At 46.7% G+C, this 27,994-nt stretch overlaps 1 long non-coding RNA gene across 1 annotated transcript; it reads right to left on the bottom strand.

Moving 5' to 3' along the window:
- Positions 1 to 27,994, bottom strand: LOC141073921 (uncharacterized). The gene is made up of 3 exons (XR_012227094.1): positions 27,785 to 27,994; positions 12,519 to 12,745; positions 1 to 196 (listed from the first exon to the last, which is right to left on the bottom strand). It is a non-coding gene; the product is annotated as an uncharacterized lncRNA (long non-coding RNA).

The following is a 27,994-nucleotide window of genomic DNA, read 5'->3' as shown; positions in this document are numbered from 1 at the left end:
AACTAATGGTTTATTTCATCCTATGTCTCTTCCACATTGGATCCGCTTGCAGGAGCTTGTTAGTATAGCTGAGCGGTCTGATTGTCGGGCGGCAGAGCTGGAGGAAGCTGAGGCGTATCTCTAGGAGTTTGTGTCCGAGATTTGCTTTTCTTGCTCAGTATATATGTGTTTTTTAATTTTCCTTTTGTTCAACAACCTGTGAAATTAACATAGACAAGTCAATATAAGAACAGCTGAATATTGAATATGAATATGAATATTTATACTGTCTGCTAACTATGAACTTTGACATCTGTCATCTGACTGGAGCTCATTTTTTTTAAATCTGTGTGTACTTAATGCACCACCTGTGTATGCTTCATGTGGTATTTCCTGAAGAAGAGGTTCAAAAAACCTTGAAACGCGTAGAATAAACCACTATCAAACGTTATTACCCTTCTGGAATTTCATCATTTGTGCAGCGCGGACGAAATCCATGTATTCCTTTGCAGAGTTATGGAAACTATTGAAGCAGGCCAAAAGTAAAAAAAAATGTTTTTAAAAATATTAAAAAAATAAAAAAATATAACAGTTCAAATCCCCCCCATTTCGCACCATTCAAAATAAAACAAAAGAAAAATAAAACATACACAAGTTTGGTATCGCCGCGTTCAGAATCGCCCGATCTATCAATAAAGAAAGGAACAACCCGATCACTAGACGGTGTAGTGAGAAAGAAAGTCAAAATGCCAGAATTAAGGTTTTTTTGTCGCCGCTACATTGCATTAAAATGCAATAATGGATGATGAAAAGATCGTATCTGCACCAAAATGGGATCAATAAAAACATCAGCTGGGCGCACAAACAATAAGCCCTCACCCAACCCCAAATCACGAAAATGGAGCAATTTTTTTCCAACAATTTTTGGATTTTTTTTACCACTTAAATACAAAAGAACTGAGACCTGTTTGGTGTCTATGAACTTGTAATGACTTGGAGAATCATAATGGCATAATTTCTTAGCATTTGGTGAATATGGTAAAAAGAAAATCCAAAAAACGTTGTGGAGTTGCACTTTGTTTGCAATTTCATCGCCCTTGGAATTTTTCCCATTTTTGAGTACACGATATGGTAAAACCAATGATGTCATTCCAAAGCACAACTTGTCCAGCAACAAACAAGCCCTCACATGGCCATACTGACAGAAACATAAAAAGTTATGGCTGTGGGAAGAAGGGGGGCGAAAAACAGAAACGCAAAAATGAAAAAGGGCAAGGTCTCTAAGGGGTTAACAAACCCTATTTTTCCTTCCCCATTCTCCTCCTTATCCCTTTATTCTGCCTCTCTCTCTTTCATGACTTTACATTTCTCTTTTTTGCTGTTTGGTTCTTGTCTGTATTACTGGGTATTTATAATCTGTCGCCCCTTTTTCTTTACCCCATTTATGTAAATAAATCCTTAATAAAAACTACTTTACCATAAAAGGCGCCCGCTGTGCGCCCAAGGACGCGGCTGATCTGTGCCAATTTGGGCCTTTTTCTTCTCTTCTATGTGTCTAAAATCGCAGGTAAAAAACTGCAGAAACTTTATTAAGTGCAGAATCAAAGCTTTTCTGTCCTCTAAAAAGCGCATTATAACCGCAGCTTCACCTCTGCACCAAGAACGCATCAAATAAGGGGGAGAAGATCGTTATTGGAGATGGTGCGGATCCTGCAGAAAACAAAAAACACCGTTTTTCTACAATGTGTGAACACGGCCTTACAGACACAAATAAGCCGGATGTCGTATAGTGACACTACATAAAGATGAGAACGTTCTGGAGGCTCCGACTGTGAATGACGGCACAAAAAATAATCCCCAGGTCCCACGCACGCTGGACCAGAGACCCATGAATCCACCTGCTCATCTCTAGTCCCAACTGTCCCTGATACAGTGGTCAGTCCCGGATTTGGGTCTACGCCCTGCAGTCTCAGGCGTCTGCTGAATTTCCCTCACTACCAGTGTCCCTCTGACAACTCCTCCTGTCGGGGGAGAAAGCAGTGGTAAATGGCCGTGGATTAGGGTGAGGCAAAAATTTGCTGCTATGTGCGCCGCATGCTCTGTGCCTCTTTCTGTGCTTCAAAAGTTGTGAGGTGTGCACAGTTACTTGGTGTAACACTGGTAGATGTGGACCCACTGCACCATCGGCCAGGCTTACTCTAGAGAGGTGTAACTAGGTGTCCACCAGGTCTTCACTAGAGCTACTGGTGCAGAGGATAGGCTGGACATCAGGTAGACACCAGGAACTACTCCAGGGTAGTCCCCAAGACTACCTCAGCTGATTGGTGGGTCAGAGACTCGAGTGTGAGGTACAACAGGGAAAGTGAACTGCCTAGGAATCAACATCAAGCAGAGGGCGGATGGTGGAGCTGCCTAATATAGGACCTGCAGGCACGGGATAGGCTGGGGAACCTAATCTGTGAAGGACACAACAGGGTTAAATTCCTCTACAGACTGGCCAATCCCCCTAAGGCTAAATGGAAACAACATGCTGATGTGGCGCTCCTGAGGCTCAGCCGCCACAGAGGTACTGCACCTCCTCCTGAGGTGTGGTACCCCACCATTCAGGTAAGGTGGAGACTCCTGACCACACTCCAACACCTGCACCCCACACCACAAAGTAGTGTAGCAAAGCACCTTCGGCGGCTCCCTGCTTGGAGTGTAGCAAAGCACCCATTGGTGGCTCCCTGCTTGGAACACGAAACGTGCTGGGTGGTGGGTGGAGTTTAGTTTACATTAAAGAGAGCGGGGAGAGTTTGGGAGAGGAGTCAGTTGTTGAGTAAGGAAAGAGAATAATATCCCTGGAGAGAGGGATAGATGGATGGAAGTGCTGCAGCAGATCCCAGTGACCTGGGTCTGCTGGCACGGGAAAGGAAGAGAGAGAGAGCAACATAGACTGAAAGCCTGATTTTCCATAGAAAGAAAGATTAGTACGGAACGTGAGGAGTAAAAGAGAACAGAGGATGTGGGTTAGAAGAGAACCCTTCCTAGAAGTTCTAAGCGCAAGGCCGGGGCCCGGTCCCCGAGGTTGTATGGATACTAATGGTCCTGCAGCAGACACCGGAGGAATAGAAGGAGTGACTGCTTTATTCCCACACAAGACTTGGGGGCACAACAGCAACTGGATAGTGAGCCAGGACTTAGTAGCAAGGAGTCCCCGAAGCAGGCTACAGCTGCCTGCTGTACCAGTAGAGTTCATAAGAACATCGGACAGGAGGAACTCCAGTGTAACTCAGTACTAGGAGTACTTCATTTAAAGGCGCTATAAGAGGAGACGTTTAGAAAGGCACATGTTGGCGGAGTGTTGGAAAGGAGTATTTCATCTGGCCTGGAGGTTGACTGAGTCCCAGACCCGTTGGACACGGCACGGAGGCAGGCACCTGTTTGTACCACAGACTGTGAGTAAAGCTTTGGAACTACATGCCCTGGTGTCCTCCACTCATTCCCGCATCACACACACCTGGCACCGCTGCATCCCTGTGCCTACACTGCACCATTCCTGCAACGCGTCTCTACACTGCCCTGGGACTACAGCCCTGCCTGTGGAGGGCTATAACATCAATGCTGCACCACACCATCTGTCCTAGAGGATCTGTCTGCAGCGTCGGCTTACATCTCTATTGCCGAACGCCACAGGTGGCATCACGAATCACTCATAAACTTTCATCACTCTAAGCACACTGCAACAACTCCTTTTACAATGGGCGCCCAGGGCCACAGGCCGGGTCCCAGCTGTCGTGACATCTCATTGAAGCTCATTGGGCCCGGTACCGAGTACCCCACAGCCCTGGGAGGGCGAACCAACTTTGGCGTCACGAACAGGATGACGAGATCCAATGCCATCGGTTCTGTGTGCCTAAGACTCAAATCTTTTGAAATGTGCAGAAGACCCAATTTAATAGACTGTAAAATGAACGCTAAAAATGGCCGCCTGTGTGGTGAAGAAGGGCGTGACAATATGGGTGGTCCTAAGAAAAGAGCGCGGACTGTCCTGGGCCTCCCCTGTCTGAACTTCTATGCGACAGCAACATGGCCAACCCCCCGAGGGGTTCGTATACTGGCTTGGTATGGAGAAGTAGGAAAAAGACGCCGCCCTTAGAAGGAGGGGCGAGAGCCAGTGGCGGGAAAAGAGCCCAGGCAGGAAGAATGCGAGAACGCCATATTGGAAGGAGAAGGGAGGAGGCCTGCGGAGCGCGAGGAGGTTGAGCTGAATCTCCCCGGCGCAATGGCTGAAGGCTCTGACCCGGCTTCCAGGATGAACCGCCAGCAGCTGGAAGACGAGATTGCCCAGCTGACGCACCGTTTACGACTGAGACAGGAAGCCTTATGGACCTTGAATCTGCAGTGTGCCCAGGAGGAGCCTACACCCGCGGTACCCCAGTCACCGGTACCCGCCATCGCTGCACTGGATCTCCCCGAGGCAAACCCTGTAGAGCCTGCGACCGCTGCAATACCACCTGCAGCATCCTTTGCAATCTCTCCATTACCATCGCCGCTGTGTGAGGCTTTGGGAGTTGAAGCGGAGGAAGAGGTGCTCCCGTGTGGACCTGACACGGCCGCGCAGGTCCCACCGGAGGCCCCCGCGGACCGGGAGCCGCCATCTGTTCCACTGCCGTCACTCATATCTACCCGGGCAGCCCTGACTACCACCGTTGCCACCAGGACCCGCACCGTGCCTGCACCGGCGCCGACACTGCACCGCCGGGAGGCACTAGGTATAGATGCTGGCCCTCCTAACGGGCTACCCCCCGAATTCTCATTGTCGGAGGCTGGCCTGCTGGAGCTTGAAATGGGGGTATTGGACGAGTTGTCCAGGGGCATTAGGCTGACGGAGATGGGAAGGTGGAAGAAATCCCTGCTGAGGAGGGTGCGGTTGGAATAGGCGCGCACCATACGACACCTTCAGGGCTTGGACTAGTCTAGGCCGCTTCGGGACACTGAAACGCATCATGGGTTCTCTTGGCCGCAGCTGCAAAATCCCCGTGTAGCCTCCTACCTACGTCAACAAGCCACTGCATCCCTAGATGTTAGACCAAGGACCAGAGCAGCAGTACCCCCAGAGGATGAAGAACCTTATCCATTGATACCAGCTGCCACTCCTACCGACTTACTGGTGGCAGAGACATCACCAGCAACAGCTGATATGCCTACCCCTGCTGTACCTCAGGCAGCAGCTGTCTCCAGAATTCCTACCGAGGATTAGCGATTCATCAACCCATCTGGATACCCAGAGCATCTCCCCTGGAAGCAGCCCAAGCAACCAGCTTCCAGAACCCCAGGAGGGGATAACCAGCCATAATGTTGATTTAAACTAACTTTTGTTACCCAGGAGGGTATTTCCACCTTAGTGCTTGTTTTTCTATTTTGGTTATCATGTTTTTGTTTTCTTGTTTTTTCCCATTGGATCCAGTTGTTGCCCAGTTTGATTGGTAGCCGTTACACTTGAACTGTGGAGATCATGGACGCTGAGTGATCCAGAACTGCTAATGTAAATAGTTTGCACCTCTTTAGGTGCTCTCTCTTGGTTTTACATAGGAACCTTCCCTTGGAACAAGGACTACCTCGTTATAAGGACATTTCCAGACATGATGGCCGGTCCAATGTCTACTCTTTGCACTTAGTAATAATGCTTAGTATTTTTGAACAAGAAACTAGAAAGTGATAGTGTGTAGTGAAAGTATTAATGACAGATTTCATAGGGTTTAATTGAGAAAGAAATATAGTGAATGTTTTACAATGTTTGAATAAAGATGTGAGAATTATTAATAATAATAATAATAATCTTTATTTATATAGCGGCAACATATTCCGCAGCGCTTTAGAGTTTAACAGTTTCAAAACACAAGCCATAAGTAACAACGTTAACAATACAATAATTAAAGCAAAAAAAGACGAAATAAGATGACCCTGCTCATGAGAGCTTACAATCTACAATGAGGTGAGGGAGATACAAAGTACAGGTGTGTATTTACAATTGTATATTTACAATGAAGGTCCAGCCATCTTGAGGGAGTGAAGAATGGATGGAGATAGTAAATGGGCTACACACGCACACTTACACATAGAATGACTTTGATTAGTGAACGTGATAAGCCACTCTGAACAAATGTGTTTTGAGGGAGCGCCTAAAACTATGCAAATTGAGGTTAGTCCTAATTTCTTGGGGTAGAGCATTCCAGAGGATAGGAGCAGCAAGGGAGAAGTCTTGGAGTCGGGAGTGGGAGGTACGGATTAGTGCAGAGGTTAGTCGAAAGTCATTTGCAGAGCGCAGCGATCAGCTAGGCCGATAGACAGAAATGAGGGAAAAGATGTAGGGGGGTGCCGCACCGTGGAGAGCTTTGTGGGTGAGAACAAGTACTTTGAATTGGATCCTATAATGAATGGGCAGCCAGTGTAATGACTGACGAAGAGAGGACACGTCCGAGTACCAATTAGCCAGATGGACAACCCTGGCTGCTGCATTAAGTATGGACTGGAGAGGGGATAGTCGAGTGACGGGGAGGCCAATTAATAGAGCATTGCAGTAATCCAGGCGGGAGTGGATCAATGCTACAGTGAGGGTTTTTGTTGTTTCCATGGTGAGAAAAGGGTGGATTCTAGAGATGTTCTTTAGGTGTAAGCGGCAAGAGTGGGAAAGAGATTGTATATGGGATGTGAAGGAGAGATTGGTGTCAAACATAACGCCTAGACAGCGTGCCTGCTGCCGGGGTGTTATTGTGGTACCACCCACAGAGAGGGAAATGCCTGATTTAGGGAGGTTAGTAGCTGGTGGGAGAATTGAACAAAAATATGCAGATGATGAACCAGACACCAGCAGTTGTCAATTAAGGGTAAGAAGAAGAAAAGTAGAAAATGTGAAGAATGACAGAAAGGCAATGTATTGCTAGAAAATGTGTTACTATTTGCTTCCATGGCACTTTAAATTAGGTAGCATAACTTTAAATATTGATAGACAGTTGAACTGTTTGTAACGTTCAAGAAACAGTGCCTCCCACATTGGGAAGTTTAGTATAAGACATGTTCATTATGCAATATAAAAATTTGTATGTTCCTGTATTGTCAACTTTGTTTCCCTTGCAGCCCGCAGACGTGCTGTGTTTAACGGGGGGATGTGGCACCCCTAAGGCTCAGCTGCCACAGAGGTACTGCACCTCCTCCTGAGGTGTGGTACCCCACCATTCAGGTAACTTGGAGACTCCTGACCACACTCCAACACCTGCACCCCACACCACAATGTAGTGTAGAAAAGCACCTTCGGCGGCTCCCTGCTTGGAGTGCAGCAAAGCACCCATTGGTGGCTCCCTGCTTGGAACACGAAACGTGCTGGGTGGTGGGTGGAGTTTAGTTTACATTAAAGAGAGCGGGGAGAGTTTGGGAGAGGAGTCAGTTGTTGAGTAAGGAAAGAGAATAATATCCCTGGAGAGAGGGATAGATGGATGGAAGTGCTGCAGCAGATCCCAGTGACCTGGGTCTGCTGGCACGGGAAAGGAAGAGAGAGAGAGCAACATAGACTGAAAGCCTGATTTTCCATAGAAAGAAAGATTAGTACGGAACGTGAGGAGTAAAAGAGAACAGAGGACGTGGGTTAGAAGAGAACCCTTCCTAGAAGTTCTAAGCGCAAGGCCGGGGCCCGGTCCCCGAGGTTGTATGGATACTAATGGTCCTGCAGCAGACACCGGAGGAATAGAAGGAGTGACTGCTTTATTCCCACACAAGACTTGGGGGCACAACAGCAACTGGATAGTGAGCCAGGACTTAGTAGCAAGGAGTCCCCGAAGCAGGCTACAGCTGCCTGCTGTACAAGTAGAGTTCATAAGAACATCGGACAGGAGGAACTCCAGTGTAACTCAGTACTAGGAGTACTTCATTTAAAGGCGATATAAGAGGAGACGTTTAGAAAGGCACATGTTGGCGGAGTGTTGGAAAGGAGTATTTCATCTGGCCTGGAGGTTGACTGAGTCCCAGACCCGTTGGACACGGCACGGAGGCAGGCACCTGTTTGTACCACAGACTGTGAGTAAAGCTTTGGAACTACATGCCCTGGTGTCCTCCACTCATTCCCGCATCACACACACCTGGCACCGCTGCATCCCTGTGCCTACACTGCACCATTCCTGCAACGCGTCTCTACACTGCCCTGGGACTACAGCCCTGCCTGTGGAGGGCTATAACATCAATGCTGCACCACACCATCTGTCCTAGAGGATCTGTCTGCAGCGTCGGCTTACATCTCTATTGCCGAACGCCACAGGTGGCATCACGAATCACTCATAAACTTTCATCACTCTAAGCACACTGCAACAACTCCTTTTACAATGGGCGCCCAGGGCCACAGGCCGGGTCCCAGCTGCCGTGACATCTCATTGAAGCTCATTGGGCCCGGTACCGAGTACGCCACAGCCCTGGGAGGGCGAACCAACTTTGGCGTCACGAACAGGATGACGAGATCCAATGCCATCGGTTCTGTGTGCCTAAGACTCAAATCTTTTGAAATGTGCAGAAGACCCAATTTAATAGACTGTAAAATGAACGCTAAAAATGGCCGCCTGTGTGGTGAAGAAGGGCGTGACAATATGGGTGGTCCTAAGAAAAGAGCGCGGACTGTCCTGGGCCTCCCCTGTCTGAACTTCTATGCGACAGCAACATGGCCAACCCCCCGAGGGGTTCGTATACTGGCTTGGTATGGAGAAGTAGGAAAAAGACGCCGCCCTTAGAAGGAGGGGCGAGAGCCAGTGGCGGGAAAAGAGCCCAGGCAGGAAGAATGCGAGAACGCCATATTGGAAGGAGAAGGGAGGAGGCCTGCGGAGCGCGAGGAGGTTGAGCTGAATCTCCCCGGCGCAATGGCTGAAGGCTCTGACCCGGCTTCCAGGATGAACCGCCAGCAGCTGGAAGACGAGATTGCCCAGCTGACGCACCGTTTACGACTGAGACAGGAAGCCTTATGGACCTTGAATCTGCAGTGTGCCCAGGAGGAGCCTACACCCGCGGTACCCCAGTCACCGGTACCCGCCATCGCTGCACTGGATCTCCCCGAGGCAAACCCTGTAGAGCCTGCGACCACTGCAATACCACCTGCAGCATCCTTTGCAATCTCTCCATTACCATCGCCGCTGTGTGAGGCTTTGGGAGTTGAAGCGGAGGAAGAGGTGCTCCCGTGTGGACCTGACACGGCCGCGCAGGTCCCACCGGAGGCCCCCGCGGACCGGGAGCCGCCATCTGTTCCACTGCCATCACTCATATCTACCCGGGCAGCCCTGACTACCACCGTTGCCACCAGGACCCGCACCGTGCCTGCACCGGCGCCGACACTGCACCGCCGGGAGGCACTAGGTATAGATGCTGGCCCTCCTAACGGGCTACCCCCCGAATTCTCATTGTCGGAGGCTGGCCTGCTGGAGCTTGAAATGGGGGTATTGGACGAGTTGTCCAGGGGCATTAGGCTGACGGAGATGGGAAGGTGGAAGAAATCCCTGCTGAGGAGGGTGCGGTTGGAATAGGCGCGCACCATACGACACCTTCAGGGCTTGGACGAGTCTAGGCCGCTTCGGGACACTGAAACGCATCATGGGTTCTCTTGGCCGCAGCTGCAAAATCCCCGTGTAGCCTCCTACCTACGTCAACAAGCCACTGCATCCCTAGATGTTAGACCAAGGACCAGAGCAGCAGTACCCCCAGAGGATGAAGAACCTTATCCATTGATACCAGCTGCCACTCCTACCGACTTACTGGTGGCAGAGACATCACCAGCAACAGCTGATATGCCTACCCCTGCTGTACCTCAGGCAGCAGCTGTCTCCAGAATTCCTACCGAGGATTAGCGATTCATCAACCCATCTGGATACCCAGAGCATCTCCCCTGGAAGCAGCCCAAGCAACCAGCTTCCAGAACCCCAGGAGGGGATAACCAGCCATAATGTTGATTTAAACTAACTTTTGTTACCCAGGAGGGTATTTCCACCTTAGTGCTTGTTTTTCTATTTTGGTTATCATGTTTTTGTTTTCTTGTTTTTTCCCATTGGATCCAGTTGTTGCCCAGTTTGATTGGTAGCCGTTACACTTGAACTGTGGAGATCATGGACGCTGAGTGATCCAGAACTGCTAATGTAAATAGTTTGCACCTCTTTAGGTGCTCTCTCTTGGTTTTACATAGGAACCTTCCCTTGGAACAAGGACTACCTCGTTATAAGGACATTTCCAGACATGATGGCCGGTCCAATGTCTACTCTTTGCACTTAGTAATAATGCTTAGTATTTTTGAACAAGAAACTAGAAAGTGATAGTGTGTAGTGAAAGTATTAATGACAGATTTCATAGGGTTTAATTGAGAAAGAAATATAGTGAATGTTTTACAATGTTTGAATAAAGATGTGAGAATTATTAATAATAATAATAATAATAATCTTTATTTATATAGCGGCAACATATTCCGCAGCGCTTTAGAGTTTAACAGTTTCAAAACACAAGCCATAAGTAACAACGTTAACAATACAATAATTAAAGCAAAATAAGACGAAATAAGATGACCCTGCTCATGAGAGCTTACAATCTACAATGAGGTGAGGGAGATACAAAGTACAGGTGTGTATTTACAATTGTATATTTACAATGAAGGTCCAGCCATCTTGAGGGAGTGAAGAATGGATGGAGATAGTAAATGGGCTACACACGCACACTTACACATAGAATGACTTTGATTAGTGAACGTGATAAGCCACTCTGAACAAATGTGTTTTGAGGGAGCGCCTAAAACTATGCAAATTGAGGTTAGTCCTAATTTCTTGGGGTAGAGCATTCCAGAGGATAGGAGCAGCAAGGGAGAAGTCTTTGAGTCGGGAGTGGGAGGTACGGATTAGTGCAGAGGTTAGTCGAAAGTCATTTGCAGAGCGCAGCGATCAGCTAGGCCGATAGACAGAAATGAGGGAAAAGATGTAGGGGGGTGCCGCACCGTGGAGAGCTTTGTGGGTGAGAACAAGTACTTTGAATTGGATCCTATAATGAATGGGCAGCCAGTGTAATGACTGACGAAGAGAGGACACATCCGAGTACCGATTAGCCAGATGGACAACCCTGGCTGCTGCATTAAGTATGGACTGGAGAGGGGATAGTCGAGTGACGGGGAGGCCAATTAATAGAGCATTGCAGTAATCCAGGCGGGAGTGGATCAATGCTACAGTGAGGGTTTTTGTTGTTTCCATGGTGAGAAAAGGGTGGATTCTAGAGATGCTCTTTAGGTGTAAGCGGCAAGAGTGGGAAAGAGATTGTATATGGGATGTGAAGGAGAGATTGGTGTCAAACATAATGCCTAGACAGCGTGCCTGCTGCCGGGGTGTTATTGTGGTACCACCCACAGAGAGGGAAATGCCTGATTTAGGGAGGTTAGTAGCTGGTGGGAGAATTGAACAAAAATATGCAGATGAGAAAAAGGAGGACATAGAATCCATTTCCATTGCAAAACATATATAAATTTATTTGTCAAAAAGAAGGACACATATCAGAGATACAGGATATTACAAAATCCAATAAAATGGGTAATCACATAAGGCCCGATACTAGAAAAACAAACAGGTGGGCAGCCTGTGATGGGGATGGATATCCAGAGTCAGTACCACAAAAATTAATGATGTAAAATAATTGAACAATGAAATGTAGTTATTCTACCAGCCAAAAGGGTGTGTAGTAGGATATATTAGTGCAGAGATCACCGATAAAAGATAATAATTTCCCTTGGGCAATATTATATCATACGTATAGCCCGGATAAATAATACTGGTGATACCAATAATAACTGCACTAGATGTAAACAAGCTGGTATATTCCACCACTTGATCTATGCAGGGTTCAGCTACATGACATATGTGGAAAAAGACAAAGTGTGCTTAAATAAGCTGGATAAACCTACCTGGCCTCTTCCTGGGGTACTGGGAGCGGGAGGTCTTTGCGGGGGAGGGGGGGCAGGCCGTTGACCATGTGCAGTGCTGGCTGCGCTATATTGATGATTTGCTCATGGTGTGGCAGGGTTCAAAATGAGATCTTCAAGAATTCATGGAGAGCTTAAACAACAATGGATATAACATCAAATTGACTTATACTTGCAGTAATTCTGAGGTGGATTTCCTGGACATCAAGATTCGGGTGGACAATATGTCCAGCTTACAGACTGATGTTTACAGGAAGCCCACCTCAGTAAATTCACTTCTCCATGCTGGATCCTGCCACCCATGGGCAACCATCAGGGCCATCCTGGTTGGTCAATTTTTGCGCATCAGGCGCATCTGCTCTTCGGAGGCAACATTTTTGGATCAAGCTGGGGAACTTAGAGATCGTTTTCTCAAACGGGGCTACAGTCGACGCTGTGTCAAGAAGGGCTTTGACAGAGCAAGAAAAACAAACCGGCTGGCCCTATTACAACCAAACATCAATAAGAAAAAACAAGAGCAGGGCTGTGTCAGGTTCATCTCGACTTTTAATGGGGGATGGAACCAAATGAAGGACATACTTACCAAACATTGGAACATTTTAAGGACGGAGGTCTCATTGACGAATATAATTTCTGAGCACCCGCTCATGACATATCGTAGAAGCCCCAATTTGGGGGATATGTTGGTACGTTCACATTATGTCCCACATATCAAAAATCCTTTTGATTCTCGTGGTCCTCCTTTGGGATGCTACCCTTGCGGTAATTGTATTGCATGTAAAAATATCGTACGGACATCGTCCTTTCAATCTGTAGATGGAACAAGAACGTATTCAATTAGACAACACATAACTTGCAATACTGCACAGGTCATCTACTACGCCACGTGTGGGTGCCCGAAAGTGTATATAGGCCTTACGAGCCGTCAATTTAAACTACGTGTCCGTGAACATGTCCGTGACATCTTGGCGTCCAAAACAACAACTGATTTGACACAGCTTAAAACGATACCTAAACACTATAAACTTGTACATAATAGCGACCCCAAATCTTTCTTAGTGAGAGGCATCCAACACGTCAAAAGTGGTGTCAGAGGCGGTGACATCAAACGCCTTCTTGCACAGAAGGAATGCAGATGGATCATGGTTCTTGGGACCATGACACCACAAGGGCTGAATGAATCACTCAGTTTCGCGCCATTTTTGTGATCTATAGTTTTATTAATATTTTTTCTGCCTGCCATCTCTAGATAGGTATCTTCCTCTCTCTCCCCGTTTTTAATTCTTCACATGTTGTTTTTAGGTTATGAGTGTTTTTGGATTGTTGCACTCATTTTTAATTTGTTATTTGCCCGGCTATAGATAACGCATTTCTTCTGTTGATATCCTGTATTGGGAATTTTACTATCTCGCAATCAACATGCGGCATGGTGATCTACGTGGCAAGCTCATCACTGAACTCACGACAATATATGCCTATGTCTTGGCACATTATCTACAGAAAATAGAAAAATAGAGGACTCGGTGCGAATGGAAGAATATGTCTTATGGTGATATTTTATTACCTCCCATTTTGCCTCTTATTGCATTCATCCTTTATTGGTTGTATTGTTATATGTGCCATTCTGTTTTTTGCTTTTTGTTCTTTGATTATTTTTTTAGTAGACACCATTCACAGGCAGCACACGCATGGTTGACTAGCTTAATATTTCTTCCCATTCATTCACATTTCTTTTCTCTCCCTTTCCCATCCTTTCCTTCTTTTCAAAGCCCCCCCCCTCCCCCCTCCCCCCCCTTTTCCTATTCCTTCCCTTAATACCCTCCCCTTTTTTCTTATTTATATGGGTTTTGTCATCTGGTTGCCGTGACCCTGTTATGGCTGAGTTCACGCGCGCCATACATGGAGAAAAAAACATATTGGACGGACGCTGCCTGTGTGGCGGTCTAGCGCCGGCCGCCCTCACGTGGCGTCTGTTTACTATGTTCGCCTGTCCTGGCGGTTACCTAGGTAGCGGTCAGATGCTGGCCGCTTTTGGATGACGCCAGCTGACTGATAAGTGGCGTCACAGATACATATGCGCATGTGTGGGGCTCGTTCCATGATAGGCTCACGGTAGTCAGATGACTTCTCCCAGCCGGTCATATAACTGGGATGTTCACAATAATAGCCACGCCCCCCGAGGAAGCGGTCCTGCATACCGCGAAACGCGCGTAGGGGTACACAGGTCGGCGCCTATTACATATCTGGACATGATGGGTAGGTTTATCCAGCTTATTTAAGCACACTTTGTCTTTTTCCACATATGTCATGTAGCTGAACCCTGCATAGATCAAGTGGTGGAATATACCAGCTTGTTTACATCTAGTGCAGTTATTATTGGTATCACCAGTATTATTTATCCGGGCTATACGTATGATATAATATTGCCCAAGGGAAATTATTATCTTTTATCGGTGATCTCTGCACTAATATATCCTACTACACACCCTTTTGGCTGGTAGAATAACTACATTTCATTGTTCAATTATTTTACATCATTAATTTTTGTGGTACTGACTCTGGATATCCATCCCCATCACAGGCTGCCCACCTGTTTGTTTTTCTAGTATCGGGCCTTATGTGATTACCCATTTTATTGGATTTTGTAATATCCTGTATCTCTGATATGTGTCCTTCTTTTTGACAAATAAATTTATATATGTTTTGCAATGGAAATGGATTCTATGTCCTCCTTTTTCTCATAATATTGAGAATCGTCTCCATCATATTTGACTTCATGAGGCATCATTAAGGTATTTTACTCTTGTATGTAATAGGATGTTCCTTTGGAGTTTTTTTCACAAAAATATGCAGATGATGAACCAGACACCAGCAGTTGTCAATTAAGGGTAAGAAGAAGAAAAGTAGAAAATGTGAAGAATGACAGAAAGGCAATGTATTGCTAGAAAATGTGTTACTATTTGCTTCCATGGCACTTTAAATTAGGTAGCATAACTTTAAATATTGATAGACAGTTGAACTGTTTGTAACGTTCAAGAAACAGTGCCTCCCACATTGGGAAGTTTAGTATAAGACATGTTCATTATGCAATATAAAAATTTGTATGTTCCTGTATTGTCAACTTTGTTTCCCTTGCAGCCCGCAGACGTGCTGTGTTTAACGGGGGGGATGTGGCACCCCTAAGGCTCAGCTGCCACAGAGGTACTGCACCTCCTCCTGAGGTGTGGTACCCCACCATTCAGGTAACTTGGAGACTCCTGACCACACTCCAACACCTGCACCCCACACCACAATGTAGTGTAGAAAAGCACCTTCGGCGGCTCCCTGCTTGGAGTGCAGCAAAGCACCCATTGGTGGCTCCCTGCTTGGAACACGAAACGTGCTGGGTGGTGGGTGGAGTTTAGCTTACATTAAAGAGAGCGGGGAGAGTTTGGGAGAGGAGTCAGTTGTTGAGTAAGGAAAGAGAAGAAGATCCCCGGAGAGAGGGATAGATGGATGGAAGTGCTGCAGCAGATCCCAGTGACCTGGGTCTGCTGGCACGGGAAAAGAAGAGAGAGAGAGCAACATAGACTGAAAGCCTGATTTTCCAAAGAAAGATTAGTAAGGAACGTGAGCAGTAAAAGAGAACAGAGGACGTGGGTTAGAAGAGAACCCTTCCTAGAAGTTCTAAGCGCAAGGCCGGAGCCCGATCCCCGAGGTTGTATGGATACTAATGTGTTATGAATGAGTCACCGGAGGAGGAGAAAACAAAAATACAAACTAAGTCCAGAAAACCAGAGAGGTTGGTAGCTATCGGATTGCAGACCCCAGATCCTATACACCACAACTAACAGCAGCCATGGGGGGTTCCTACGGTGCCCTAGACCCCTCGTCACAGCCGGAGAACTACATAAGCCTAAAGAAGGAAAGGGGAAATCTAAACTGCCCCAGAGCAGATCCCAAAGCAATAGACAGCCCCCAACATGTATTGTCGGTGAAATACAGATGAAAACACAAACACAGACAGAAAGACAGGCTGAGCAAACGATGGGGCCCAACTAACTAGATAGGACAGGACAGAAAAGATGCTGGCTGCAATCCGCAAAAAACCCTACCAAAAATGTCCCAACAGTCTGATAGGGAAAAAGGCCCTGAAGTCGCTAGACTTCAAAATCACTATATCAGCACTCAGGTATATTCTGAAAACAGAGCAAAGAGATAAACTGATCAGAGACAAAAATGGAATTCAGCCAGTCCCAACCAGGACTGGCTGAATATAAACACTAAGGAAACCAGACAAAATCTCATGGAATAATAGCAGGGCAAAAACTTAGCTTTTAGTAGACAGGAACTAAACTGGATGCAAGAGCTCAGAGCAGAAAGGATCAGCAGCAGCCCTGTAGGGCGTCGGCTGCCTTATATCTACTCAGAAATTCCAGATGTCCAATCACACTCCGCCTGTTCAGATGACAGGTTCTTCCCATCCCAATCAATTTCACTACCTCTCTTCACCAGCAGAGGGAGTTCATCAGAAATCAAAGGTGAAGGGGAGAATGAACTCAAAACAGTACCTCCCCCTTGAGGAGGGGTCACCGAACCCTCATCCACGCCACCAGGGCAATCAGGATGGGCCCGATGAAAAGCACGAACCAATCTTTTGGCATGAATATCGGATGCAGGGACCCAAGAATTATCCTCCTGGCCATAACCCTTCCATTTAACCAAATACTGGAGTCTCCGTCTAGCCAGACGAGAATCCAGTATCTTCTCAACCTCATATTCCACATTACCTTCAAACAATACAGGGTCAGGAGGTGCCACCACAGGAACTACTGGCTCAACAAACCTCTTTAACAGAGACTTATGAATCACGTTATGGATCTTGAATGTAACAGGAAGAGCCAATCAAAAAGAGACCGGATTCATCTCCAAAATCTTGTAAGGTCCAATAAATCTTGGCTTGAAATTTGGAGAAGCCACCTTCATAGAGATATTCTTTGATGACAACCAAACCATATCACCCACCTTAAACCAGGGACCAATGGTCCTATGCCGGTTGGAAAACCGCTGGGCCTTTTCCTGGGAGAGAGACAACTTATCCACCACTTGGTCCCAGATCTGGTGCATTCTCTCCACCACAGTGTCAACACCTGGGCAGGCAGAAGACTCCACCTGCCCTGAATAGAATCGAGGATGAAACCCAAAGTTACAAAAAAAGGTGACATCAAAGTGGCAGAACTAGCTCTATTATTTAAAGCAAATTCGGCCAAGGGCAAAAATGAAACCCAATCATCCTGATCAGCAGAAATAAAACATCTCAAATACGACTCCAAAGTCTGGTTTGTTCTCTCCGTCTGCCCATTGGTCTGAGGGTGAAACGCAGAGGAGAAGGACAACTGAATTCCCAGCTTGGAACAGAAAGTCCTCCAAAATCTAGAAACAAACTGAACTCCTCTGTCAGATACAATGTTCTCAGGAATCCCGTGCAAGCGAACCACTTGTTGCAAAAACAAGGGCACCAACTCTGAGGAAGATGGCAACTTAGGGAGTGGTACAAGAAGGACCATCTTAGAGAATCTATCACAAATCACCCAAATAACAGTCATTCTCTGAGAAACAGGCATATCGGATATAAAATCCATTGAAATATGGGTCCATGGCCTCCTGGGCACCGGCAAAGGCATCAACAACCCACTAGAGCGAGAACAAGGTTTAGACTGAGCAAGTCCCACAGGACTACACAAAATTCCTGACATCACGAGACAAGGCGGGCCACCAAAAAGACCGACTCACCAAATCTCTAGTACCAAAAATACCTGGATGACCAGCCTATGTGGAGCAATGAACCTCAGACATCACTCTCTTCCTCCACTGGTCAGGAACATACAATTTTCCAATGGGACAACGCTCAGGTTTGTAATCCTGAAACTCTTCCAGAACATGTCTCAAATCGGGCGAGATGGCAGAAAGAACTACCCCCTCACCTAAGATGGTAGCAGGCTTGGTCACAATAGGAGAATCAGCAAAGAAACTCCTAGAGAGAGCGTCTGCCTTGACATTCTTAGTGCCCGGAAGAAAAGAGACCACAAAATCAAAACGTGTGAAAAACAAGGCCCACCTAGCCTGTCTAGGATTCAAGCATTTGGCCGACTCCAGGTAAATCAAATTCTTGTGGTCAGTAAGGACCACGACTTGATGTTTAGCTCCCTCCAACCAATGTCTCCACTTCTCAAATGCCCATTTCATGGCTAACAGTTCCCGATTCCCCACATCATAGTTACATTCGGATGGGGAGAACTTTCGGGAAAAGAAAGCACAGGGATTCATTTTAGATGTTACAGGATCTTTTTGGGACAAAACAGCTCCTGCACCAATCTCAGAAGCGTCCACCTCTACCTGAAACGGGAGTGAGACATCAGGTTGCCGCAAAACCGGAGCAGAAGTGAACCTTCGCTTCAGCTCCTGAAAAGAAGAAACAGCCTCCGGAGACCAATTCAGCACATCAGCCCCCTTCTTAGTCAAATCAGTCTATGGTTTGGCAATACCAGAAAAATTAGCTATAAATTTACGATAAAAATTAGCAAAACCCAAAAACTTCTGGAGGGCCTTCAAAGAAGTGGGCTGAACCCAATCATAAATGGCCTGTACCTTGGCCGGGTCCATTTCAATAGTTGACGGAGACAAAATAAATCCCAAAAATGAAATCCTCTGTACACCAAAAAGGCATTTCGATCCCTTGACATACAGGGAATTCTCCCTCAAAATCCGGAACACAATCCGAACATGTTCCACATGAGAGTCCCAATCCTTGGAAAAGATCAAAATATCATCCAGATAGATGATCAAAAATTTATCCACAAAGTCTCGGAAAATATCATTCATGAAGCACTGGAAGACAGAAGGGGCATTAGTGAGCCCAAAAGGCATCACCAGGTACTCAAATTGTCCCTCCGGAGTATTAAATGCCGTCTTCCATTCATCCCCCTGCTTAATGCGAATAAGATTATACGCCCCCTGAGGTCAAGCTTGGTAAACCAGCAAGCACCTTTAACTCTGGAGAATAGATCAGAAATCAGGGGTAACGGATACTGATATTTAACAGTAATTTTGTTGAGGGAACGATAGTCAATACAAGGCCTTAATGAACCATCTTTCTTGGCCACAAAAAACCCCCCAGCACCTAAGGGTGAAGAGGATGGTCTAATATGACCCTTCTCCAATGACTCCTTAATATAGGATCACATAGCCTCGTGCTCGGGTACAGATAAATTGAAAAGTTGACCCTTGGGAAATTTACACCCAGGGCTCCGCTCAATTGCACAGTCATAACTCCTATGAGGAGGCAAAGACGCAGACTCATTCTCACTAAATACATCATAAAAATCAGCCAAATAGTCAGGAACATCATGCGACTGGGGAGAGGTGGAGAAAACAGGAGCATCACTAAGGGCACACCGACAACCCCAACTCACCACAGACAAAGATTTCCAATCCAAAACTGGATTATGGATTTGCAACCAGGGAAACCCCAGAACGATGGTATCATGCAAATTATGCAACACCAAAAATCTGCAATTTTCCTGATGGTCTGGGGCAACCCGCATTACCACCTGGGTCCAAAACTGAGGTTTATTCTTCGCCAAAGGAGTAGCATCAATACCCCTCAAAGGGATAGGCGTCCGCAGAGGTGTCATAGGAAACACACAACGTATAGAAAAATCCAAGACCATCAGGTTCAGAGCTGCTCCGGAATCCACAAAAGCCTTAGCGGAAAATGTGGACAGGGAGCAGATCAGAGTAATTACCAGAAGAAACTGTCAGGGACACCGCACTACACTTGCTCATAGAGCCAGTGCACGTGTCCTGAGTACAGAAGCAGTGCTAAACGAGGTACAGGAGGGATAAACAGACGGGAGGTCAGACAAAGCCAAAGGTCATACACAGGATCACAGTACAGTACCGGGGATGAGACAGAGCGGATAATCAGGGCCAAGCAGAGATCAAAACCAAACAGACATAGGAGGTACCAGGCAGAATCCAAAGCGATATCCAGGAAACAGACCGAGTCATACACAGAGAATCAAGTAACCAGAACACAGCACAAACACACTCAGGGGTCACCACACAATACCAAGGGCGAAAGTATAACTGACAGGGATGGGAGCGTCCTGAGGCTATAAGAAGCCTCCCCCAGAACCAGGGAGAGGCCACAATCATAGCCCCAGGTGTGCAGGTAAGCCTGCACCGGGATCACAACCTTTAACCCCAGAAATGCCAGTCATCAGTACAGGTTCCATACATTAACCCCACGTGTGCGAGTCAAACCCGCACTGAGATCATGACAGAAACTTAGGTTGAACACCACCCACAGCAAATGTGTGTGCAAAACGTTTCTCTCGTTTAGGGCAGACAGAAATAATATGAGAGGCATCTCCACAGAAAAAACACAGCTTATTACGCCTTCTGAACTCCTGACGTTGCGCCCTAGACAAAACTCTATCACATTGCATAGGTTCAGACATTTGTTCAACAGGTGGCAACATCTTTCGTACAGTTTTGCGTTCACGCAAACACCAATCAACCTGAATGGCTACTGACATAGAATTGTCAAGACCAGAGGGAACAGGAAATCCCACCACAGTATCTTTTACGGTTTCTGACAAACCCTTCCGAAAGAGAACTGCCAAGGCACCATCATTCCAGATAGTAAGAACCGCCCACTTTCGGAATTTTTGACAGTACAACTCTGCAGAATCCTCACCCTGGCTCAATGCCAACAGGGCCTTTTCAGCCTGATCAATAGCATTAAAGATGTGTCTGACAGGATATCAGGACTCTTCAGACCTACAGATGACTACCCATTCCTGCTACTACATGTGGGGACAAATGACACTGCAAGAAACGACCTGGAAACCATCTGCAGAGACTTTGAAGACTTAGGCAAGAAAGTGAAAGAACTGGGAGCGCAGGTGGTCTTCTCTTCCATCCTCCCAGTGGATGGCCATGGAACAAGGAGGTGGAATAAGATTCTGCAGGTGAACAACTGGCTACGTCGATGGTGCCGTCAGCAACGATTTGGATTTCTGGATCACGGAGTGAACTACTTATACGATGGACTACTTGCTAGAGATGGGGTGCACCTTACGAAGACTGGTAAGCATGTATTTGGAAGTCGCCTTGCTACACTTGTAAGGAGAGCTTTAAACTAGAACAACATGGGAAGGGAAGCAAAAGACCAGAAAAAGCCATACACCTGACAAATGCTATTGAGAACTCTGCTATTAGAAGTGGAAAGGAAGAACAAAGACGAAAGAATCTAATTAATAAAAATATTGGAGAAAGAGAAACCAATCACAAACTAAAATGTTTCTATACTAATGCACAAAGCATGGGCAACAAACAAGGAGAATTGGAACTACTAACACAGGAAAAGAAATATGATGTCATTGGAATCACTGAAACTTGGTGGGACAATACACATGATTGGAATACAAGACTAGAAGGATACAACTTATTTGCAAGAAACAGACTTGATAAACGAGGAGGGGGTGTCGCATTGTATGTTAGAAACGCGTATATCTGCACAGAGATTGAAGCTTCAGAGACTGGGAGTTCTGTGGAAACTGTTTGGGTAAGAATACAAGGACAGAACAATGGAAAGGACACCATTGTAGGCATTTACTACAGGCCGCCTGTGCAAGCTGAAGCTATGGATGAACTCTTTATGCATCAAATGGCCAAGTTCTCCAAAAAATATGACATAGTTGTCATGGGAGATTTCAACTATCCAGACATTTGTTGGGAATCTCTCTCAGGCAAAACTAACAGGTCAAGGAAATTCTTATCCTCTCTTGCTGACAACTTTATCTTCCAAAAGGTAAGGGAGAAAACAAGGGGAACTGCTACCTTGGATCTAATCCTTATAAACAGGGAGGAAATGGTTGAGGAGGTAAAAGTGGCTGGGACCCTAGGAGGTAGCGACCATGCTATTTTAGAATTTTGGATAACTAGAGGCGGAAGACCTGTGAAGACTCAGACGTCAAGGTTAGATTTCAGAAAGGCAGATTTTAAGGGATTCAGAAAGAGAATTGGAGGGATCCAATGGCTGGATATCCTTAAAGACAAAAATGTCCAGGAAGGATGGGAAATCTTGAAAAATGAAATTCTCAAAGCACAGTTGTTAACAATTCCGAAAAGAGGGAAGAATAGGAAGCAGTTAAGGAAACCAGGATGGATGAACACAGAACTTAAGCACATGCTAAAAAGGAAGAAAAAAATGTTTATAAAATGGAAAGAGGGAGGCATATCTAAAGAAGAATATAATGCTGTCTGCAGAACCTGCAGGGCACAAATCAGATTAGCTAAAGCTGAAAATGAATTGAGGCTTGCAAGAGATGTCAAAAGCAATAATAAAGGATTTTGGGGATATGTCAAAAGTAAAAGAAAAGTCAAAGATGCTATAGGATTTTTACAGGATGAAAATGATGAAATGGTAAGACAGGATGTTGAGAAGGCTGAACTTTTAAATTCCTATTTTGCATCTGTTTTCTCTCAGAAAGGAAATGTAACATCAACTGTTATTCACTGTCCTATTAAGGGAATAGAAGAATCCAGGATATCTATAAACAGAGAGATAGTGAGGAAACACTTAGCTAGCCTAAATGAATTCAAGTCTCCAGGTCCAGATGAATTACACCCCAGAGTACTGAAGGAGATAGCAGAAGAAATTTTTGAACCCCTCTCTATAATCTTTGAAAATTCTTGGAGAACAGGAGAAGTGCCAGAAGACTGGAGAAGAGCAAATGTTGTTCCTATCTTCAAAAAGGGGAAGAAGGTGGACCCAGGTAACTATAGGCCGGTGAGTCTGACTTCTATACCAGGAAAGATCTTTGAACAAATTATTAAACAACATGTATGTCAATACCTGGATAAGAATGAAGTGATTAAACAGAGTCAGCATGGGTTTGTAACTAATAAGTCATGTCAGACTAACTTAATTTCCTTCTATGACGGTATCACTGATTGGGTGGATCAAGGAAATGCTGTAGATATAGTATATCTTGACTTCAGCAAAGCATTTGACAAAGTCTCTCATACAATCCTTATTGAAAAAATGATTAAGTATGGAATGGACAAGGCAACTGTTAGGTGGATTCATAACTGGCTTAGTGATCGGACCCAAAGAGTGGTCGTAAATGGCTGCACATCCAGTTGGAAGAATGTCTCAAGTGGGGTACCACAGGGCTCTGTCCTGGGCCCTGTATTGTTCAACATCTTTATCAACGATTTAGATGAAGGAATTGAGGGTAAACTGATTAAATTTGCTGATGACACAAAGCTAGGAGGGATAGCTAATACTAGAGAAGAGAGAGAGAGGATTCAAAAAGATTTAAATAAACTGGAGAAGTGGGCAGCAACTAACAGAATGGTTTTTAACAGGGAGAAATGCAAAGTACTACATCTGGGCAATAAAAATGGAAAAAGCATATATAGAATGGGAGGAATAGGGCTAAGTGACAGCACATGTGAAAAAGACTTGGGTATACTAATAGATCACAGACTGAATATGAGTCAACAGTGTGATGCAGCAGCAAAAAAGGAAAATGCAATTCTAGGATGTATTAACAGAAGCATACAGTCTAGATCACGTGAAGTCATTATTTCCCTCTACTCCTCTTTGGTCAGACCTCATCTGGAATATTGTGTCCAGTTTTGGGCACCACATTTTAAAAAAGACATCAACAAACTGGAGCAAGTTCAGAAAAGAGCGACCAGAATGGTGACCGGTCTGCAAACCCTGTCTTATGAGGAAAGGTTGCAGGATTTGGGAATGTTTAGTTTGCAAAAGAGAAGACTGAGAGGAGACTTAATAGCTGTCTACAAATATCTAAAGGGCTGTCACATTGTAGAAGGATCAACTTTATTCTCATTTGCACAAGGAAAGACTAGAAGCAATGGGATGAAACTGAATGGGAGGAGACACAGATTAGATATTAGAAAAAACTTTTTGACAGTTAGAGTGATCAATGAGTGGAACAGGCTGCCACGAGAAGTGGTGAGTTCTCCTTCAATGGAAGTCTTCAAACAGAGGCTGGACAGACATCTGACTGGGATGATTTAGCGAATCCTGCTTTGAGCAGGGGGTTGGACCAGATGGCCCAGGAGGTCCCTTCCAACTCTACGATTCTATGATTCATTAGGTTCATCATACAACAACCCCAAGGCCTGAAAAAATGCGTTTACATCAGTCAGAATAGGATCATCAGGTTTCAAAGAAAACGCCCAATCCTGGGGATCGCGGCGCAGCAAAGAGATGACAATTTTAACCTGCTGCTCGGAGCTCCCCGATAAGTTAGGCTTCAAGGCAAAAAATAATTTACAATTATTCTTAAAATTCAGAAATTTAGACCGATCCCCAAAAAACACATCAGGAGTAGGGATCTTTGGTTCAGCATAATGTGAATGAGCAAGATAGGTGGAAATTCCCCACACTTCAGCAGTAAGCTGCTCCACACGATCAGACAATTGCTTAATCTCCATTGAGAAAAAATTCCCCCCCTTAATCTACACAAAAAAAAAAATTCTGACACTTTTTTTTTTTTTTTACAATTCTTTCCTGCTATTGAGTACCCTAGAATCTGCGGTATGACTGGTGATTCTGTTATGAATGAGTCACCGGAGGAGGAGAAAACAAAAATACAAGCTAAGTCCAGAAAACCGGAGAGGATGGTAGCTATCGGATTGCAGACCCCTGATCCTATACATCACAACTAACAGTAGCCGTGGGGGGTTCCTACGGTGCCCTAGACCCCTCGTCACAGCCGGAGAACTACATAAGCCTAAAGAAGGAAAGGGGAAATCTAAACTGCCCCAGAGCAGACCCCAAAGCAATAGATAGCCCCCAACATGTATTGTCGGTGAAATACAGATGAAAACACAAACACAGACAGAAAGACAGGCTGAGCAAACGATGGGGCCCAACTAAGTAGATAGGACAGGACAGAAAAGATGCTGGCTGCAATCCGCAAAAAACCCTACCAAAAATGTCCCAACCGTCTGATAGGGAAAAAGGCCCTGAAGTCGCTAGACTTCAAAATCACTATATCAGCACTCAGGTATATTATGAAAACAGAGCAAAGAGATAAACTGATCAGAGACAAAAATGGGATTCAGCCAGTCCCAACCAGGACTGGCTGAATATAAACACTAAGGAAACCAGACAAAATCTCATGGAATAATAGCAGGGCAAAAACTTAGCTTTTAGTAGACAGGAACTAAACTGGATGCAAGAGCTCAGAGCCGAAAGGATCACCAGCAGCCCTGCAGGGCGTCGGCTGCCTTATATCCACTCAGAAATTCCAGATGTCCAATCACACTCCGCCTGTTCAGATGACAGGTTCTTCCCATCCCAATCAATTTCACTACCTCTCATCACCAGCAGAGGGAGTTCATCAGACATCAAAGGTGAAGGGGAGAATGAACTCACAACACTAATGGTCCTGCAGCAGACACCGGAGGAATAGAAGGAGTGACCACTTTATTCCCACACAAGACTTGGGGGCACAACAGCAACTGGATAGTAAGCCGGGACTTAGTAGCAAGGAGTCCCCGAAGCAGGCTACAGCTGTCTGCCGTACAAGTAGAGTTCATAAGAACATCGGACAGGAGGAACTCCAGTGTAACTCAGTACTTGGAGTACTTCATTTAAAGGTGCTATAAGAGGAGACGTTCAGAAAGGTACATGTTGGCGGAGTGTTGTAAAGGAGTATTCCATCTGGCCTGGAGGTTGACTGAGTCCCTGACCCGGAGGACACGGCATGGAGGCAGGCACCTGTTTGTACAACAGACTGTGAGTAAAGCTTTGGAACTACATGCCCTGGTGTCCTCCACTCATTCCCGCATCACACACACCTGGCACCGCTGCATCCCTGTGCCTACACTGCACCATTCCTGCAACGCGTCTCTACACTGCCCTGGGACTACAGCCCTGCCTGTGGAGGGCTATAACATCAATGCTGCACCACACCATCTGTCCCAGAGGATCTGTCTGCAGCGTCGGCTTACATCTCTATTGCCGAACACCACAGGTGGCGTCACGAATCACTCATAAACTTTCATCACTCTAAGCACACTGCAACAACTCCTTTTACAATGGGCACCCAGGGCCAAGGGCCGGGTCCCAGCTGCCGTGACATCTCCCATTGAAGCTCATAGGGCCCGGTACCGAGTACCCCACAGCCCTGGGAGGTCGACCCACTGAGAAGCTGCAGTGACCATAGTGAGAAGAGAGGCACTGACAAGGCATGTGAGGCACCATCATAACATCTGGTTAGGAGCCCACTCAGATGTCCTTGAGCTGAACCCCTCGCTGCACCTCGGAACACATGTAATATCTATACAGCAAGTAGTAAAGAAATCAGTGACACCTGTAAGATAAAAATGCCCATTACACTCATAGATGACTTCCCTGATGGGTACAGGGTCTGAAATGGGGTCATTTTAGGGAGTCGTATGTTGTCCACAAACATCTGGGGCTTTACGATTGGCCCCCACAAGCTAGGACTGCCAAATTAGTGCTCCAAAAGCAAAACAGTGACTCTCCCCATTGGAGCCCGGCCGTGTGCAGTCATTCCTGACCTCAGGTTTGGGAGAAATTTCCGTGTAAATTGTGGCTCCATTTTACTCTCTGTGAAATAGAAAAATTTGAGTCTAAAACATTTCACCTCGTACACACGTGGCTCCGCTCCGTACACCTCGTACACACGCGGCTCCGCTCCGTACACCTCGTACACACGCGGCTCCGCTCCGTACACCTCGTACACACGCGGCTCCGCTCCGTACACCTCGTACACACGCGGCTCCGCTCCGTACACCTCGTACACACGCGGCTCCGCTCCGTACACCTCGTACACACGCGGCTCCGCTCCGTACACCTCGTACACACGCGGCTCCGCTCCGTACACCTCGTACACACGCGGCTCCGCTCCGTACACCTCGTACACACACGGCTCCGCTCCGTACACCTCGTACACACACGGCTCCGCTCCGTACACCTCGTACACACACGGCTCCGCTCCGTACACCTCGTACACACGGCTCCGCTCCGTACACCTCGTACACACGCGGCTCCGCTCCGTACACCTCGTACACACGCGGCTCCGCTCCGTACACCTCGTACACACGCGGCTCCGCTCCGTACACCTCGTACACACGCGGCTCCGCTCCGTACACCTCGTACACACGCGGCTCCGCTCCGTACACCTCGTACACACACGGCTCTGCTCCGTACACCTCGTACACACACGGCTCCGCTCCGTACACCTCGTACACACACGGCTCCGCTCCGTACACCTCGTACACACACGGCTCTGCTCCGTACACCTCGTACACACACGGCTCCGCTCCGTACACCTCGTACACACATGGCTCCGCTCCGTACACCTCGTACACACGCGGCTCCGCTCCGTACACCTCGTACACACACGGCTCCGCTCCGTACACCTCGTACACACACGGCTCCGCTCCGTACACCTCGTACACACACGGCTCCGCTCCGTACACCTCGTACACACGCGGCTCCGCTCCGTACACCTCGTACACACGCGGCTCCGCTCCGTACACCTCGTACACACACGGCTCCGCTCCGTACACCTCGTACACACACGGCTCTGCTACATCCACCCTGTAAACCCCTCCTGACCCCACACAGAAACTTCCCCTCATCCAGCACCATGACAACCAGCACAGCAGAATCCTGCACACACTGAGGCCCCTGATCATGTGACCCCTGACTCCTCCCCTCCTGTGACCTCATCACAGGTCCTGTGCGCACAGAGCAGCTGTATAAATCTCCGGCCTCGGGGGTCTCACCAGACTTCGCTCTTTTCTTGCAGGGGCCGCAGTGGATTTCATCCGGGATCCATAGAGCTGAATAGAGGAGCGATGTTCCTTCACTCTGATGGGAATTGATGGTGACGTTGATGAGTCTATGAGGAACGTGTTCAGCTGCCGACTCCGAGGAGGAAACTGCTTGTTGTCTGTGGCCTAAATATATAGGTTTTATTAGTAGATGTCAGGGAA

Source organism: Dendrobates tinctorius, unplaced genomic scaffold (assembly GCF_039654945.1).
Source record: "Dendrobates tinctorius isolate UK_male_01 unplaced genomic scaffold, ASM3965494v1 ptg000320l, whole genome shotgun sequence".
Taxonomy (NCBI): Eukaryota; Metazoa; Chordata; class Amphibia; order Anura; family Dendrobatidae; genus Dendrobates; species Dendrobates tinctorius.
This window is presented reverse-complemented; position numbering and strand designations above follow the sequence as displayed.